Below are 16,305 nucleotides of genomic sequence, written 5' to 3' on the forward strand. Positions count from 1 at the left end.
CTATTTCAATAAAATCACCTCTCATTCATCTAAATTCCAATGAGTATCGAGATATAGGAGCAGAAGTCAGCCAATTGGCGTATTGGCTGCTCTCAGGACAAGAATAAGCTCGAGAGGGTTGTTAACTTGGTCAGCGACATCACAGGCACCAGACTTCACTCCATCGAGGACATCGACAAGAGGCAGTGTCTTAAAAAAGCAGCCTCTATCCTCAAGGACCCCCACCACCCAGGTTATGCCCTCTTCACTCAGCTACCATCGGGAAAAAGGTAAAGGAGCCTGAAGATGGTTTCTTCCCCGCTGCCATCAGATTCTTGCATAATCAATGAACCAAAGGCACTGTCATACTTTTCATGCACGATTATTTTTATTTTTTATTGTAATTATTGTAAGGGGGTCATAATATGAATGTTTGCTCTGTGACACTGCCGCAAAAACACCAAATTTCATAACTTGGTCATGGCAATAAACCCTGATTCTGATTCTGAATCTGCTCTGTCATTCTAATCATGAGCTGATCTATCCTTCCATTCAGCCCCACTCCCCAGCTTTCTCCCCATAACCCTGACTAATCGAATACCTGTCAATCTCTGCCTTAAATACACCCAATGACCTCACTTCCACAGCCGGCTCTGGCAACAAGTTCCACAGACTCACAATCCTCTGACTAAAGAAATGTCTCCTCATCTCTGTTTTAAGTTGAGGACCTTTTATCCTGAAATTTCTCCTCATTACAACCGTGATAGATCGAGTATGCTCAACCTCTCTCATACACCAACCCCTTCAGATCACGAATCTACCCAGCGAGCATTCTCTGAACTCCTTCCAATGCAAGTCTATCCCTGCTGAAATCAATACAGAACTGCATGCAATCCCCCAAATGTGGAGAACGCTCCTGTGGCTTGCAAATTCCCTCTCACTTGCGATGATGGGCCACTGGCCTGTTTTGCTTTCCAAATGGCTCGCTGCACGTTCAGGCCAATTTTTCTTTGCATTGATTCTCGAGCTCCCAGGAAGCTTGAGGGGTGGGTGAGATGCCTGGCGGATTAACCATTAGGCTGAGTAGGCTTAAGCCTAGGGGCCCAGAACCCGAGAGCAAAAGAAAAAAATGGTTTAATTGATGATAATTCAGTACTTTTGCACTTTCTTTTCATCTCCAGAATATTACAAATACTATGTTGTTTTCTAAATTAAGCTCCAAACATTATAAACATTTAGAAATAATGCTTTTAGGTCTTTGTACTGGAGCCGCGAGATTGTGCTTACCACGACGACGTTATAACGTCATGAGTTTGCGTTAACATGCGCGTAAACTGGTTAGAGACAGGGAGCGAAGCCAGTTCATACATAAATGCCAGAATGGTGAAATCTATAAATTATGATAGTAAACAGAGACACTACGTTAGTAAGTCCGTGTTTTACCGCTCCCTTACAAATGGCGAGTAAATCAGGAGACGTTGGCTGTTATGTTTTCCAAGCACAAGTAGGGCGTTCTGTTTTAACTGTAAACTGTTTTCAAGATTGGAGGTGTTGTGGAGAGTGAGGAAGAATTTCAAAGCTTTCAGAGGGATCTGGACCAACTGGGAGAATGGACCAAGAAATGGCAGATGGAATTTAATGCAGGCAAGTGTGAGGTGCTGCATTTTGGAAGGACAAACCAAGGAGGGACGTACATAGTAAATGGTTGAGCACTGGAGGAGTGGAGGAACAAAGGGATCTGGGTTGAAAAGAAAGATTTTGCCATTGGTGAGGCCAAATTTGGAGTATTGTGTGCAGTTTTGGTCACCTAACTACAGGAAAGATATCAGTAAGATAGAAAGAGTGCAGAGAAGATTTACTAGGAGGTTGCTGGGTCTTCAGGAGTTGAGTTACAGGGAAAGATTAAACAGGTTAGGACTTTATTCCTTGGAGTGAAGAAGAATGAGGAGAAATTTGATAGAGGTTTAAAAGATTATGAGAGGTACAGACAGAATGGATGTAAGTAGGCTTTTTCCACTTAGATTAGGTCAAATAAATATGAGAGGACATGGCTTTAGGGTGAAAGGGGAAAGGTTTAGGGGGAACATTAGGGGGAAGTTCTTCACTCAGAGAGTAGTGGGAGTGTGAAATGAGCTGCCATCTGATGTGGTAAATGTGGGCTCGATTGTGGGTTTTAAAAATAAATTGGATAGATGCATGTATGGGAGAGGCCTGGAGGGTCATGGAATTGAAGCAGGTCAGTGGGATTAGTGGAATAATGGGGCCGAATAGCCTGTTTTTCTGCGCTGTAACCTTCTATGGTACAGTGAAGACCATGCTTGATTACTCGGTAATGCTGGTCAGAAGATGATTGCATGAAAGCCCTTCTGGAAAGTGTTGTTGCTACAATTACTTTTCTTGCTCATACATGTAGTACATTGTACACAGTACAACGATACAAGTTATTTAACATAACGCAACATAATGTTGCTTTATTATATTCAATGAAGGGTGGGGCGGGGGGGGGCAAGGTCAGGGGGAGCCTTGTTAAAGCTCAGCCTCAGGCCCAGGTGGCAGTTAATCCACCACTGGTCGGAAGGTGGAGCAATGGTTGCTGGTAAGGGTGAGAGGGGGGTGTGGGGTGAAGGATCCCAGTGCTACTGTGGTTGAGATCTGGAGTGGGTATGAAGACAAAAGGAAAAACATTTCCTTGTTTGACTTACTGGTAATCACCTTTCTATTTGATTTCACTTCTGTTTTTTTTATATAACCTCTTACCTATTTTTTCAAAAATTCATTAGTCTTGTTAGCATCGTAAATACAAGGAGCAAGTTCCCACTTGCACAAGAGCATGTCTTTATAACAGCAGAGGCAGGTAAGCAGCATTGCCTTGGGAACCATTTGGCCATTGCTAACAATGTGCCCTCTGCACCATTAATCAGTCGGATCAACATTGTGGAATTGGCCATTGAATTAGTAAGTGCACTTTCAAGTTGGAATCATATTATGTGATCAAACAATGTGGCCTTTACCTCGGGGGATGGAGGTTTATTCTCCATCAAACAGCAGTTCCCAATAACAGATCAAAAGCCTAAGGGTTAAAAATTATATTCAAATAATTTTGGAGATTTTGTTTTTATCACGTTTCTCAATTTCATTTCAAGGCTTTTCTCACCTCCAGTTAATTGTTTGCTGCAAAAAGAACACTCCCTGTGCACAGGGATTTGAAAACGTCATCTTTTTCAGGGTGCATCATGCATGCAGATACAAACATCAGATGCAGGAGCAAGAGTCAGCCATCCGGTCCGTCGGGCCTGCTCCGCCATTCAATGTGATCATGGCTGATCTGACGATGGGCTCATCTCTACCGACCTGCCTTTTCTCCACATCCCTTAATTCCTCGACGATGTAAAAATCTATCCAACCTGGTTTTTAAAATCTATTTACTGAGGTCGCCTCCACTGCTTCAACGGGCAGCAAATTCCACAGATCCCACCCCCCCCCTACCCCGGGAAAAGCAATTCCTCCTCATCTCCATCCTAAATCTACTCCCCTGGATCTTGAGGCTCCATTCCCTAGTTCTGGTCTCCCCCACCCATGGGAACAACTTGCCTACCTCTATCTTATCCATGCCTTTCATAATTCTATACGTTTCTATAAGATCCCCTCTCATTCTTTTAAATTCCAGCGAGTCCAGTCCCAGACGACTCCATCTCTCCTCATAGACTAAGCCCCTCATCTCTGGAATCAACCTGGTGAACCTCTTCTGCACATAATTGAGCTTACACACACACACGTAGAGGTGCATGCACAGTGAAGGCGGATGGACATGCAACACAGGCAGGCACAAGCACGGTTTTAGACACACGGACACCAGGAACACATGCGCATGATGCTCCCTTAATGTGCTTGGTTGTTTCAGATGGGTGCAGAGGACGGAAAGAAGCATTTAGCCTGCTGCATCTCTCTGGCTCTTCAGAAGAGTGGTGGTACTCTGTCCCCCATCCTGCTTTTAGTTTGTAATCCTATTCCCCATCCTCCCAGAACATGCCCAAATCCCCTTTCCTGCTCTTTTTATAGAGCCAGTGTTCACCACCTTCTCAGGGAGACCATTTCTGAATCCGGTGACCCTCTGGATGCTGAGATGACTACGCGTTGCCTCTTCCAATCCCTTTGCCAATGATTTTGAACCTTGTTCCCCCCTCAAACCATCCCACAAACATTAGTTAAGCCCACCTATCCCCAGGAGGTAAATGCAAAAACCTGCAAATTCCTAACTGAAGCCCCTCATCCCTGCTCTTTGGCTTTGTGGGGATCCTCTTCCTCAAAGGGGTGGTGATATATTTTAATGCTGAGGGAAATAGATTCTTAATAAGCATGGGGGTGGGTGGGTTAGTTTTGAAAGGCTACCGGCAGTAGAAACTGCAGTCTGGATGCCTGTAACTGTATTAAGTGATCGATAAGGCCCTGGGACGGAGTGGCCTTCCCCTGCTCCTAATTTTGGACTGAGATGCAGAGAAATGAACCGCAGCTCAATCTACAGGACCATAAGAGTGGCAGAGAGGATCACTGGAGTCTCTAATTTCCCCCCCCCCCCACCCCTCCCTACATCAACGTGATCTACTGGGATTGTTATCTGAAGAGGGCGTGTGAAATCATTGAGCTCCCCTTCCACCCAGACACACATCTTTCAGCTGCTCTGGTCAGGGACAAGATCCAGGAGGATCAGAGCCAGCACCACCAGGCTGAGGAACAGCTTCTACTCACCCTCTGAGAATCTCTTATGCACAAAACAATATTTATTTATTTGTACAGATGAAATACTTGTCCTGCATATGTATTGTTTGTCTGCATGTGTGTTATATCTGGGTGTGCGTCTGCGTGTTTTGCACTGAGGATCAGAGAACAGTTTCGTCGGATTGTACTTGTACAATCAGATGACAATAAACTTGAGTTAACTGAAGAGTGCAATCCAGGGTTCTCTTTACAGTTTCCAGTAAATATATGTGATGAGGTTGAATAAACACAAAAGAGGAACAAACTTGAATGCTTGCACTTTAGCAGAAAGAAAGTGTAGCTCTGGCCTCCACAGTGGGCCTGTTCTAACACAAGAGCATTTTCAGTTTCATATAATTTGACCTTCTGATATTCGACTTTCTTGAGGAAAAAAACTTCTATATTTGTGGCCCTGGTTCTTATTTAATGGGATCCTGAAATGAATCTCCCATAGGCACCTCAGTATCCCCTGGAGTGTAGGTTTCAATTTGGCAAAGTAATTTTGGTTTAAAATAGATGAAATTTTGCAGCGTGGTCTTGGGGAAAAAAAAAGCCTCTTGATGTGATTTTCAAACGACTCATTGAAGATTGCCTGCCAGCCATATTAGCTTGTTCCGCAGAGGAGAATGGTGAACTTCTCGATGCTGCCTGATGTGGAAGAACATCATCGTCTTACTATTTTCCTTTTGCGCTTTTTTAAATGCTACTTGCCAACATGCAGATCTCCTCCAAGTCAAGTTTATTGCCATCTGATTGTACAACCCAACGAAACAGCGTTCTCCGGTTCTCGGGGGAAAAAAAACACGCAGAGACACAACCAGACGTAACACACATACAGACAGACAATAAACGTGCAGGACAAGTATTTCATCTATACAAATAAATAAATAATCATTCTTTCATGAATATGAGAGTCTTGAGCAGTTCCCTGGGTCGTTCACATTCTCCCTGCCCGTGGGAAGAAGCTATTCCTCAGCCTGGTGGGGCTGGCTCTGATCCTCCTGGATCTCTTCCCCGTTGGGAGCAGCGGAAAGATGCTGTATAAGGGGCACTCAATGAATTTTTTTCACGCCCTCTTCAGGCAATTTCACCACTGGTTCACCATGACGAGATCAGTTGGAGAGCCAAACAGAATGGAAACGGTCCCTTTGTCCCACTGAGTCTGTGCTGGTCAAATTGAGGGAGATGCGCTCACTTTCAAACAAATGTGTGAGTTGTCTGAGGGCTTTTGAAGCTAAGGGAACTAAGCTTAGTCTAAGAAGTCTGGGAAAAGGAAAATATTTTCAATGGAATGTTTGCCTTTCTTTCTTGCTGAATCAATCCACACAAGTTCAGCCACATCATAGATTGATGAATACACCTCAGTGAGTCACTTGCTGCAGAACCTGTTCTTGTAGCTACATGGCCCAGTTGAGCTTCAAATCAATGGTGACCTTCAAGGTTGGGGGTGGGGGGGGGGTCCTCGGTGATTATAATGCCATTGAATGACAGGGGGACATTTCTTACTGGAAGTTGTCATTGCCTGGCACCTTTGGTTGCAGAAATATTCATTATCACTTAACTAGACAGAACGTTATTTTCAAAAGGTTTGCTTCCTGAAAAAAAATTGAGGATTATGCAAGACAACTTCAAGCTGAACATAAAGATAGCTTCAGATTTGCTGAATCACGTAGTAAGTTGTAGAAACATTAAATTAACTTTAATTGCATTTAGCAGGTTTAATTGCATCGTGACGCTGACACATTGCGTTAGTTCAACTCACTGAAAATGTTTTGCTGCTGCTTTTCATTTGTACTCGACATCTGATGCCTCTCATGTCAGTGTCCAACAATAGTTGGCCAGCATTGATGGGTTCCAGTTGCCCTAATGCCACTTTTGCATGGTCACTATGTCCTAGTGAAACCTTTCACCATGTTCGTCACTGACTGCACCAAGATCAGCAGGGAATAAGTCCAAGTGTGAATGCAGAAATGCCTGAAGAACATATGTATCAAGATGCATTCAATCTCTATCAATGTAAGGCACAGCATCTGTATATGTGAGCAGCCTTTACAGCCTGTCTGCATCTATCCTGACCAAGCATGCCCAGGCCTAAGACAACATTTGGGTAGCACCTGTGCTGAATGCATGCCCAGGCATGCTTGGACTGACAAAAACAGTTTGCTTTGTGGGCTATATACTAGTAGACTTAAATATGACAGGAAATCACAAAAATAGGTTATTGTGGCAGTACACATATTTGTAGCAGTGAACCGGCTCCGATTGTTACGCACAGTCAGCGGAGCAGCCACGGCAAAGATAACATCACGGGTCCTTCTCTTCCAGTACAGACCGGAGGTACCTATGTCAGCGTGACGTGAGTTCTGGGATGTAAGTGGCAGATTCCAGTGGGCCTTAAAAGTGGCAGTGCAGAACTCAAAGTAAACTAGTTGTGCTTAATGAGCTCAAAGCCTGCTGTCTCAGTTCTTCTCGTTGCACTTGCACACGCACTGCTACATTATATCTACAAAACGGTACGTGATAGGAAAGTTTTAAGGCAATGTTTTGTGATCAGCCACCTAAAATCCAGAAAATACACCCAAAAGTGTTCAGGAAGAAAAATCTTCGTTGTCCAGTGTAATTGGTGGAGCAGCTGAAGGTGTTTTGGAGGTCAGCCACCACCCTGAAGGATTGCTGCAGTGATGTCCTGCAGCTGGGATCATTGACTTCGGACCACAACCGTCGTCATTGTATGTGTGTGGCTCAGTCATTGGAGGGCATCTCACAGATGCCCATTGACCAGTGTTACCTACAGGCATCATGGTAGCTGTCATGGCCCAATAATTGTCTGTTACAGGCAGTCCCTGGGTAATAAATGTCCAACTTACAGACAACTGGTACTTACAAATGGACAGCCATAATGTTACCTCACAAGGGCCCCTTCCTGTATGCAAGACATCGATGGAACAAGAATAAGTGTTAACCTTTAATCATGATCTTTTTCTTTTTTTTCTATCTAAACTGTTTTAAGAACTGTTTCTTTAATGCACTAGGACAAACATTTAACTAACTGATGCTAAATAAGAACCATATGTACCATATATTTTGGCATATAAATCGACTGTCAGATAGCTCTTCCCCCCTTTTATAGCCTCATTTTTATGGTTTTATGGTATATCTGGTGTATAAGCTGACCACACACCCCTCCCTCACTTTTGGGCTGTCTGGGCCTCCCAGCAACAACCCAAAATTAGTTGCAACACCCCAATCGCCATGTAACGAAGTTGTACATTAAGCAAGTACAAAAGAAGTTTAAAAAAACCTCGGCCTATCGGGCTGGAACGGCGACTTTGTTCTCCCGAGTAGGAGCAGCAACATCATTCTCCCAGCAGGAGAGGAAATCTCAGCCTATCCCGTAACCCTCTATTTTTCTTTCATCCATGTCCCTGTCTAAGAGTCTCTTAAATGACCCCAATGTTTCAGCCTCCACCACTATCCCCGGCAAGGCATTCCAGGCCCCCACAACTCTCTGGTAAAAAGCTTACCCCTGACATCTCCCCTAAACTTCCCTCCCTTCATTTTGTACACACGTCTTCTGGTGTTTGCTATTCCTGCCCTGGGAAAAAGGTGCTGACTGTTCACTTTATCTATGCCTCTCATAATCTCATAGACCTCTATCAAGTCTCCTCTTATCCTTCTATCCTCCAAAGAGGAAAGTCCCAGCTCTGCTAACCTTGCCTCATAAGGCTTGTTTTCCAATCCAGGCAACATCCTGGTAAATCTCCTCTGCACCTTCTCCATAGCTTCCACATGTTTCCACATCTTCTGGTCATCATGAGATGACCAGAAATGTACACAAGTGTGGTCTTACCAGAAATTTGTAGGGTTGCAACATGACCTCTCTACTCCTGAACTCAATCCTCCTGTTAATGAAGCCCAGCATCCCATAGGCCTTCTTAACTATCCTATTAACCTGTGTGATAACTTTGAGGGATGTATGGATTTGAACCCCAAGGTCCCTCTGCTCATCCACACTCTTAATTAATGGACCATTAACCCTATACTCAGCCTTCTGGTTTGACCTTCCAAAATTCATCACCTCACACTTATCCGGATTTAATTCCATCCGCCACTTTTCTGTCTATCTCTTCCCTGTCTATATCCTCTTGTAGCCTTCGACAACCTTCAGTTCCATCCACAACCCCTCCAACTTTTGTATCATCTGCAAACTTACTGACCCATCCTTCCGCCTCTTCATCCAAGTCATTTATAAAAATCACAAAGAACAGATCCCTGCAGTACTCCACTAGTCACCGACCTCCAGGCAGAATACTTTCCTTCCACTACTACTCTCTGCTTTCTTCCTGCAAGCCCATTTTGTATCCATGCACCCAATTTTCCATTGATCCCATGACTCATGACTTTCTGGATGAGTCCCTCATGGGAAACTTGTCAAATGCCTTGCTAAAATCCATGAAGACCACAACTACTGCCCGACCCTCATCAATTTCTTTTGTTACCACCTCAAAAAACTCAATTAGACTTGTGAGGCATGGCCTTCCCTTCTCAAAGCCATGCTGATTGTCCTTGACTAGACTGTACTTCTCCAAATGTTCATAGATCCTATCCTTAAGAATCCTCTCCAGTAGTTTGCACACCACTGATGTAAGACTCACTGGTCTATAATTCCCAGGATTCTCCCTATTACCTTTTTAAACAAGGAGGCTGCATTTGCCATTCTCCAATCCTCCGGCACCTCTCCTGTGGCCAAAGTGGATTCAAAGATCTTCTCTCACTGCCCACCACAGCCTGGGGTATATATTACTTCAAGGTAATACCCGAAGCTACAATTAGTGCTGGAGATCCGGCAAAGCTCAATCATAAATATGCTCGAAATGTGCACAATCGACAACGAAAGCACTCACAGTCAAGATTACAGCGGAACTTCGATGACTGCTTTAACTCCATGTGTTAATATCTCGAGTCAGCATCTCTGACCAAATCAACAGTCCTCGTTATGTTTTTTTTAACTAATCTTGTTAGAAAAATGTGTCTTTTGATTGCCGAATCTAATATTAAACTGCACAGCAAATCACCCAGTAGGTGTACCATATCACGAGTTGGGAGTTTGCAAACGACCCTACATGCATACCCAATGCTGTACTGTCGAGGCATTGCATTATCTCTGCTGCCAATGGGCTCCTCTGCTTTTATATCTCCACTGAGGTGTTGGGGTGCTGAGTGTACTTTAGCATTCAGTCTAGTATCTGGAGATTAAACAGGAAGCCTTCCTGTCAGTATTTATTACATTAAAAAAGAGAGACAAATTAGAATTCCAGTTGCCTCTTACGCTGAACTCTCTTTCTGCACTGAGCCTCTCTCCTGATTTGTTGCTGTTAATAGTTTGTTACATAAAGGAAGCCATCGAGACTTCATCGTTCAAGGCAGCTGAGAGTAATGGATGTTGGGAAGGGTGCTTGATGAATATCTGTGTCTGTGCTGATGGGAGCACAGCTCTTTTACAGGCCTTTTACATTTGGTTATTTGCCCTTCAAGCTATGCAGCTTCCTTTGTATCACCCATTCACTTCCCTGACAAGTCATTGCTTTCATAAAAAGCCAAACCCTGTCTGTTCACGAAACCACAAGCAGGCTGGACAAAGGAGATGCAGTGGATGTTGTATATTTGGATTTTCAAAAGGCCTTTGACAAGGTGCCACATGTGAGGTTAGTATTTGAATAGTATCAGCATTTAATTTACAAAAAACCTCTGTGAAGATGGTGAGACTCATTAGCTGTAGTTTGGAAACTGAGCCAGTTGTTTTCTTGTGTGCCACTGTCCTGCTTCAGGAGCAGTGAATGTTTAGGAGGTTAAGTTCAGCCCCCCCCCCCCGCACCCCCCCCCACCGAAATAGCTTCACCTTTCTTCACAGCTCCAACCTCAAGAGTGCTGGTGGTATGGCTCACCGTGCAGCCAGCGCTCTTCCAGCCACTGTGGAGTGCTGCCTGTACATTGATAGGGGAGGCAGGAGGTTTGACGAGAGCTGATGAACAAGCATCACACACAGGCCTTCTCATGGCAAAATATTGTCAAGGAAGTGTGTATGGGGGCATCTGTGAATGCCTGCACCTCGGCCTTGAGTCGTGGGATCCCAGCAGTAATCTCTTTCGTACTCCAGTGTCCAGTCTCCTCAAACAGAAGCAACCAGTTTATTTCTCCTCTTTCTGTGTCTTTTTCATCGACCCACAAATCCATTTGCTTTAACTTTGGTTGATAATCTTTCTTTTGCTTCTCTTTCTCTGACATGTAAGGAGCACCAGGCAATTTGCGCTGATGGTGAATCTTTGCGGCAGTTTTGTGTAATATTACACCTATTTTTTTGCATGACAATAAAAGATTCTTGAATCTCCAGCATGGGACCTTCTCAAAGTTCAAGCGCATCACATCAATTGTCTCCTCGACATAGGACAGTCAAGGCTTAGATTGGGTGGACAACCAGGGTGAGAGTACCAAACATCAGAGAATATCTGTACAAAGTGAAGGGTGGAATGTGTAGGGGAAACATCAAGGGTAAAGTTTTTATTTTGCACAGTGTTGTGGGGGCCCGGAATGCCTTGCCAGGGATGGTGGTGGAGGCTGAAACATTAGGGGCATTGAAGAGACTCTTAGACGGGCACATGGATGGAAGAAAAATGGAGGGTTATGGGGTAGGGAGATGGGTTAAAACAACATTGTGGGCTGAAGGACCTGTACTGTGCTGTAATGTTTTATGTTCTGTTTTCTAACTTCAAAAATCTCTTAACAGATATGTTGAACATTATTTCCCTTTCACGAATCCATGTTGACTCCACTCAATCTTTTTCCAAGTGCTCTCTTACCATTTCTTGAGTGTAATAGATTTCAGCAAATGTCATTGCTCCAAGGATCAAGCCAACTGCCAACTTGTCTCTCCCTCCTTGCTTTCTCTCCTATGTAATTTCTCCTGTTCCAATCATATTAACTTCAACTAACCTTTTCCTTTTAAAAATCTGTAGAAGATTGCAGTCTGTTATATATTTTCTTCCAGGACTATTCTTGCGTTCGAGTTTCACTTCCCTTATCAATTTCTTTTGCTGATCTCTGACATGTTCCCAGTCATCAGGCATGCTGCTTGTTCTTGGCAATATTATAAGCTGTTTCCTTTGACTCATACCATCTTTAATTCTCTTTGAGCCATGCTGGGCCACTTTTCCTGCTTTATTTTGCCTTAAAGGGATATGTATTACTTGTAAGCAGTGCATTAAATCTTCAAAAGTTGGCAATGTTCATTTTTTTAATGAACCTTTCCATGTTCTTTCCCATCCCAACCATGTTTGCTTTATTCAGATTTTAGAGCCTCGTTTCAGATTGAACAAAACATTTCGATCGTTGTATAAAATTCTGTTATTATGTGATCACTGTTCCCACAGGGCCCCTTAATTACCAGACCAGTGAACTCTTTCCACAATGCAGTATTAGATCAACAACAGCCTGCTCCCTTGTTCGTTCTGCCACATACTGATTTAGAAAACCACCCATGAATTTGCCCTCCATAGTATTCGATTTGTCCAGTCAAAATAAAGATGGAAGTCCTCCATGAACCTCTCTAATTCCCTGATTTATGTAATGCCGTACGTAATCTCTGCTGTTTGAAGGCTGATATAAAACACCAACCAATGGTTTTTGATCTCTTGCAAACTCCTAATGTTTGGAGGAGGTTCACATGGATGATTCTGGAAATGAAAAGGTTATCGCACGAGGAGTGTTTGTCAGCTCTTGGCCTGTATTCGTTGGAATTTAGGAGAATACGGTGGGTTCTCATTGAAACATTTTGAACGTTGACAGGCGTGGACAGAGTAGATGTAGAAAGGTTGTTTCCTACGGTGGAGTCTAGGACAAGAGGGCACAACTTCAGGATTGAAGGGCATCCATTTAGAACACAGATATGGAAGAATCTACAGGACCATAAGGGTGGCAGAGAGGATCACTGGGGTCTCCCCTGCCCCCCCCATCAACATGATCTACTGGGATCGTTGTCTGAAGAGGGTGCACAAATTCATTGAGGACCCCTTCCACCCCGCACACAGCATTTTTCAGCTGCTCCCATCGGGGAAGAGATCCAGGAGGATCAGAGCCAGCACCACCAGGCTGAGGAACAGCTTCTTCCCACGGGCAGTGAGAATGTGAACGACCAAAGGAACTGCTCACACTCACCATCCAAGACTCATATGTACTCTCATATGGACAAAGCAAAATTATTTATTTATTTATTGTATAGATGAATACTTGTCCTCTGTATGTATTGTTTGTCTGTATGTGTGTTATGTCTGGGTGCGTGTCTGCATATTTTGTCCCGAGGACTGGAGAATGCTGTTTCGTCGGGTTGTACTTGTACAATCAGATGACAATAAACTTGACTTACATTTTTTCAGCCAGAGGGTGGTGAATCTGTTGAATTTGTTGCCACAGGCAGTTGTGGAGGCTGAGTCATTGGGAGCGTTTAGGGCAGAGATTGATCAGTTCTTGATTAGCCAGTGCATCAAAGATTATGGGACTGTGGGGCTGAGTGGGGAAATAGATCAGCTCATGATTAAATGGTGGGGCAGACTTGATGGGCTGAATAGCCTATTTCTGCTCCTACATCTTCTGGTCGATCTGACCCTGCTTTCCTATTGAAGGTCCTTAATCACTGTTGCCTTTATCCTGTCCTTTACCCGCCTCCTTTTATTTTTTTGCCGGCCTCTTGGGAACGTTAGGATTCTGGAATATTTAATTCACAAACCTGATCACTTTGCACACACATTGCTCTAATGGCTGTTAGATTGCACCCATTTATTTCTATTTGTGCCATTAACTCATCAATCTTGTTCTGCATGACGCATGCATTCAGATAAAGAGCCTTCCAATTTGTCTTTGTGCCAGTTTCGCCTGCTCTGAACTTAGCAGTCGTTCCAGTCTCTATGAATCAGAACCCATTTCTCCCACATCAGTCTTTGAGCCATACCAGTCGGACCACTGTGGATATGCCTCTGATCTCAAGGTTCAGATAGTCATCTAGAGTGTGACATCTTGTCGTTATATGTTTTTTTTTAATTTGCACCCTTGCTGCTCATATTTATTCATAGGTTCTGTCTCAATGGTTCCCACCACAAATCGATCTTACTCTTCTCATTCCAAGTTTGTCCACGAGCCAGAAAAAATGCACTCAACCACCCTCCCCCCACACCCCAAAACCATGCACACATGTCCACCACATTCCTATTCTTTGTTCTTTCGGCTCTGCCGTTCACATGTGGAATCCGTGACCTGACTGGTGGAGACTTGTGGGCCTGGCTGCTTCTACACGGTAGACCTCAGTGTCTTCTCTTCCTGGCTGCAGGGCAATGAACAGACAGTGCCAGAAACAGAACACCTCCCCGCACCCCCACCATTGAGAAGGAGAACCATGGGAGACAACCAACAAGATGATGACCAAGGCAGTGGACTAGCAAATGACTGAAGGACCTGTACTGACAATAACCACACCAGCAGTGCAAGTATAAGACAGCTTTAATAAACTAATATGTAGTCTAAGAGGTCTTGTCTCTCTGCAAGACGAACCTGGAAGGCTAGACTGTAGCCATGGACTGCTTTATATACAAGGTCACCGGGATGACCCCTGGTAAACTAGTGGTGTAATTACATATCACCACAGGACCCACACAGGCTGCGAGCAGTTGGTGACTTGCGGCCAAGGGACTTGCACGGGTTGCGGACTGCTGGAGTTTGGCTCGTGGGAACCAGGTATCGGAACTGGGATTTGAGAGGGTGCTGAGAGCAAGAAGGGTTCCCAAAGGGCCTCGGGTGCTGAAGGGAGTTCCTGGTCATGTTGGAGGTTTGGATCTGGAACTCGGCTGGCCGATGGATCGAACAGCTGTCTGTGCGGCTGCAGAAGTTGTGGGAGGGCTGGAGTCAAATCCACGGCACTCGGTCTCTCTATAGGGACTCACTTTTGCTTCACTGTCTCCTATTATTAGGGTCGTCAGACAATGCTCATGGCGACTTCTTTGCTTGCCTTACGGCACACAAGAGTTGAAGTCCAAAAATCCAGACTGCTCAGGGATTGGGTCAGTCCAGATTTTTGGATTTTCCTGGAATTTTGGGCAGTACTTTTACAATTTAAAGTTAAGGAGAATAAATAGGTTAATTTTGACAGTTAATTAATGAAACATTTTTTTTCATCTAAAATACAAAGTACAAAAGAAAAAAATTTTCTTGCATTTCTGTGACTTTCTCCCGGACGCTTGTTGCCGCTGTGGATCGGTGGCCCTTACGCACGCACGCCCACAAAAGCCGAGAGTTTTTGAGAAGTCCAGATTCTTGGGTGGTCTGGATTTCTTGTATCTGGATCTTTGGACGTTTACTGTGTTACATTTTTATGTATTATTACATGACCTTGAACCGATTCATTCGCCCAGCTTGATTGGACCCTTGTTCACAGTATTGTGGGCCGTTTGTTGCTCTTTTGCACACAGGCTGCAGTTTGGTGCTTCTACATTCTCAGTGAGGGTTTTGACCAAACAACACAAAAGGAATGGAGATATATTCTGAGTCAGGATGGCGTAGGCCACCCAAATTAACCTACAACCCCTGGTACATTTTGAACAGTTGGAGGAAACCGGAGCTCCCGGAGAAAATTCACGCAGACTTGGGGAGAACATACAAACTCCTTACAGACAGCACTGGATTCGAACCCAGGACCCCGTCGCTGACGCTGTAACTGTGTTGTGGTAATCGCTACGCTAACCGTGCCATCCATGGAAGGGCACCTGTGGTGTTCCCTGTCCATGCCAAGAGAGGTTAAAAGTTTTGGAGGGCTTTAGTCTCTTGCCTGTGGCACATTTGACGTGGTCTCCATTGGTCGTGATCGAGCATGGATACTGTGCCTCTGGTAGTATCTCCAGGGCGCAAGAGTTGATATGGAGATCCATCTGTTGTCCATGCAGTGCGGACCCCCCCCCCCTCTCCAGGCTAATCTATACAGTTGGGTGCCAGCAGCATTGCAGGAGTTGCCGTGCCAGGGCTGGGTACAGCAGTCAGCCACCTTCAGGACTCTGACTCTGGATTTATCCTCGTGATTTACTCCCAAAGTATAGCATATGCTTGAAATCAGAGTTTTCCCTCTCGTAGATAAGTTATTGTTCGTGGTTAACGAGCCTCATCTGCTCAGAGTGACTGGTTTCAAGACGCCAGTGGCCCGCCTTTGCCCCTTCTCCTGTCAGTGAGAACAGCTCCGCTGGGCATCAGAACTATGCCACACGTGGAGGCCAGGAGTTGGACTTGGTTGCCAGAGGCTGTTTGAGATGCCCAACATGAAGGGCATTTGTGTTGCAGTGGGAGCTCGTCCCCACGACCACCCTTCCACTATGACAACCATTAGAGCCAGCTCATTTAGTAGACAGTCCATAATGGAGTCACCGTGTGCTGATGGTGGAGAGAATGAGAGTTTCAGGTGTCAGATAAGTTGTTTCTTTTGTCCTGGATGGTGCTGAGCTTCTGGAGTTGGACCTACACTCATCCAGGCAATAGGAGAGC

General features: G+C 44.6%; 1 protein-coding gene and 1 long non-coding RNA gene across 2 annotated transcripts in view; both read left to right on the forward strand.

Annotated features, from left to right (window-relative positions):
• The window catches only part of LOC138746980 (acid-sensing ion channel 1-like), a 656,759-nt gene that overhangs the window by 149,854 nt on the left and 490,600 nt on the right, over window positions 1-16,305 (forward strand). The gene's annotated exons all lie outside the window — the stretch shown is intronic.
• LOC138747043 (uncharacterized) lies at window positions 2,535-7,177 on the forward strand. Its single transcript, XR_011347277.1, has 2 exons — window positions 2,535-2,683; window positions 7,060-7,177. It is a non-coding gene; the product is annotated as an uncharacterized lncRNA (long non-coding RNA).

Source organism: Narcine bancroftii, chromosome 12 (assembly GCF_036971445.1).
Source record: "Narcine bancroftii isolate sNarBan1 chromosome 12, sNarBan1.hap1, whole genome shotgun sequence".
NCBI classification, from domain to species: Eukaryota; Metazoa; Chordata; class Chondrichthyes; order Torpediniformes; family Narcinidae; genus Narcine; species Narcine bancroftii.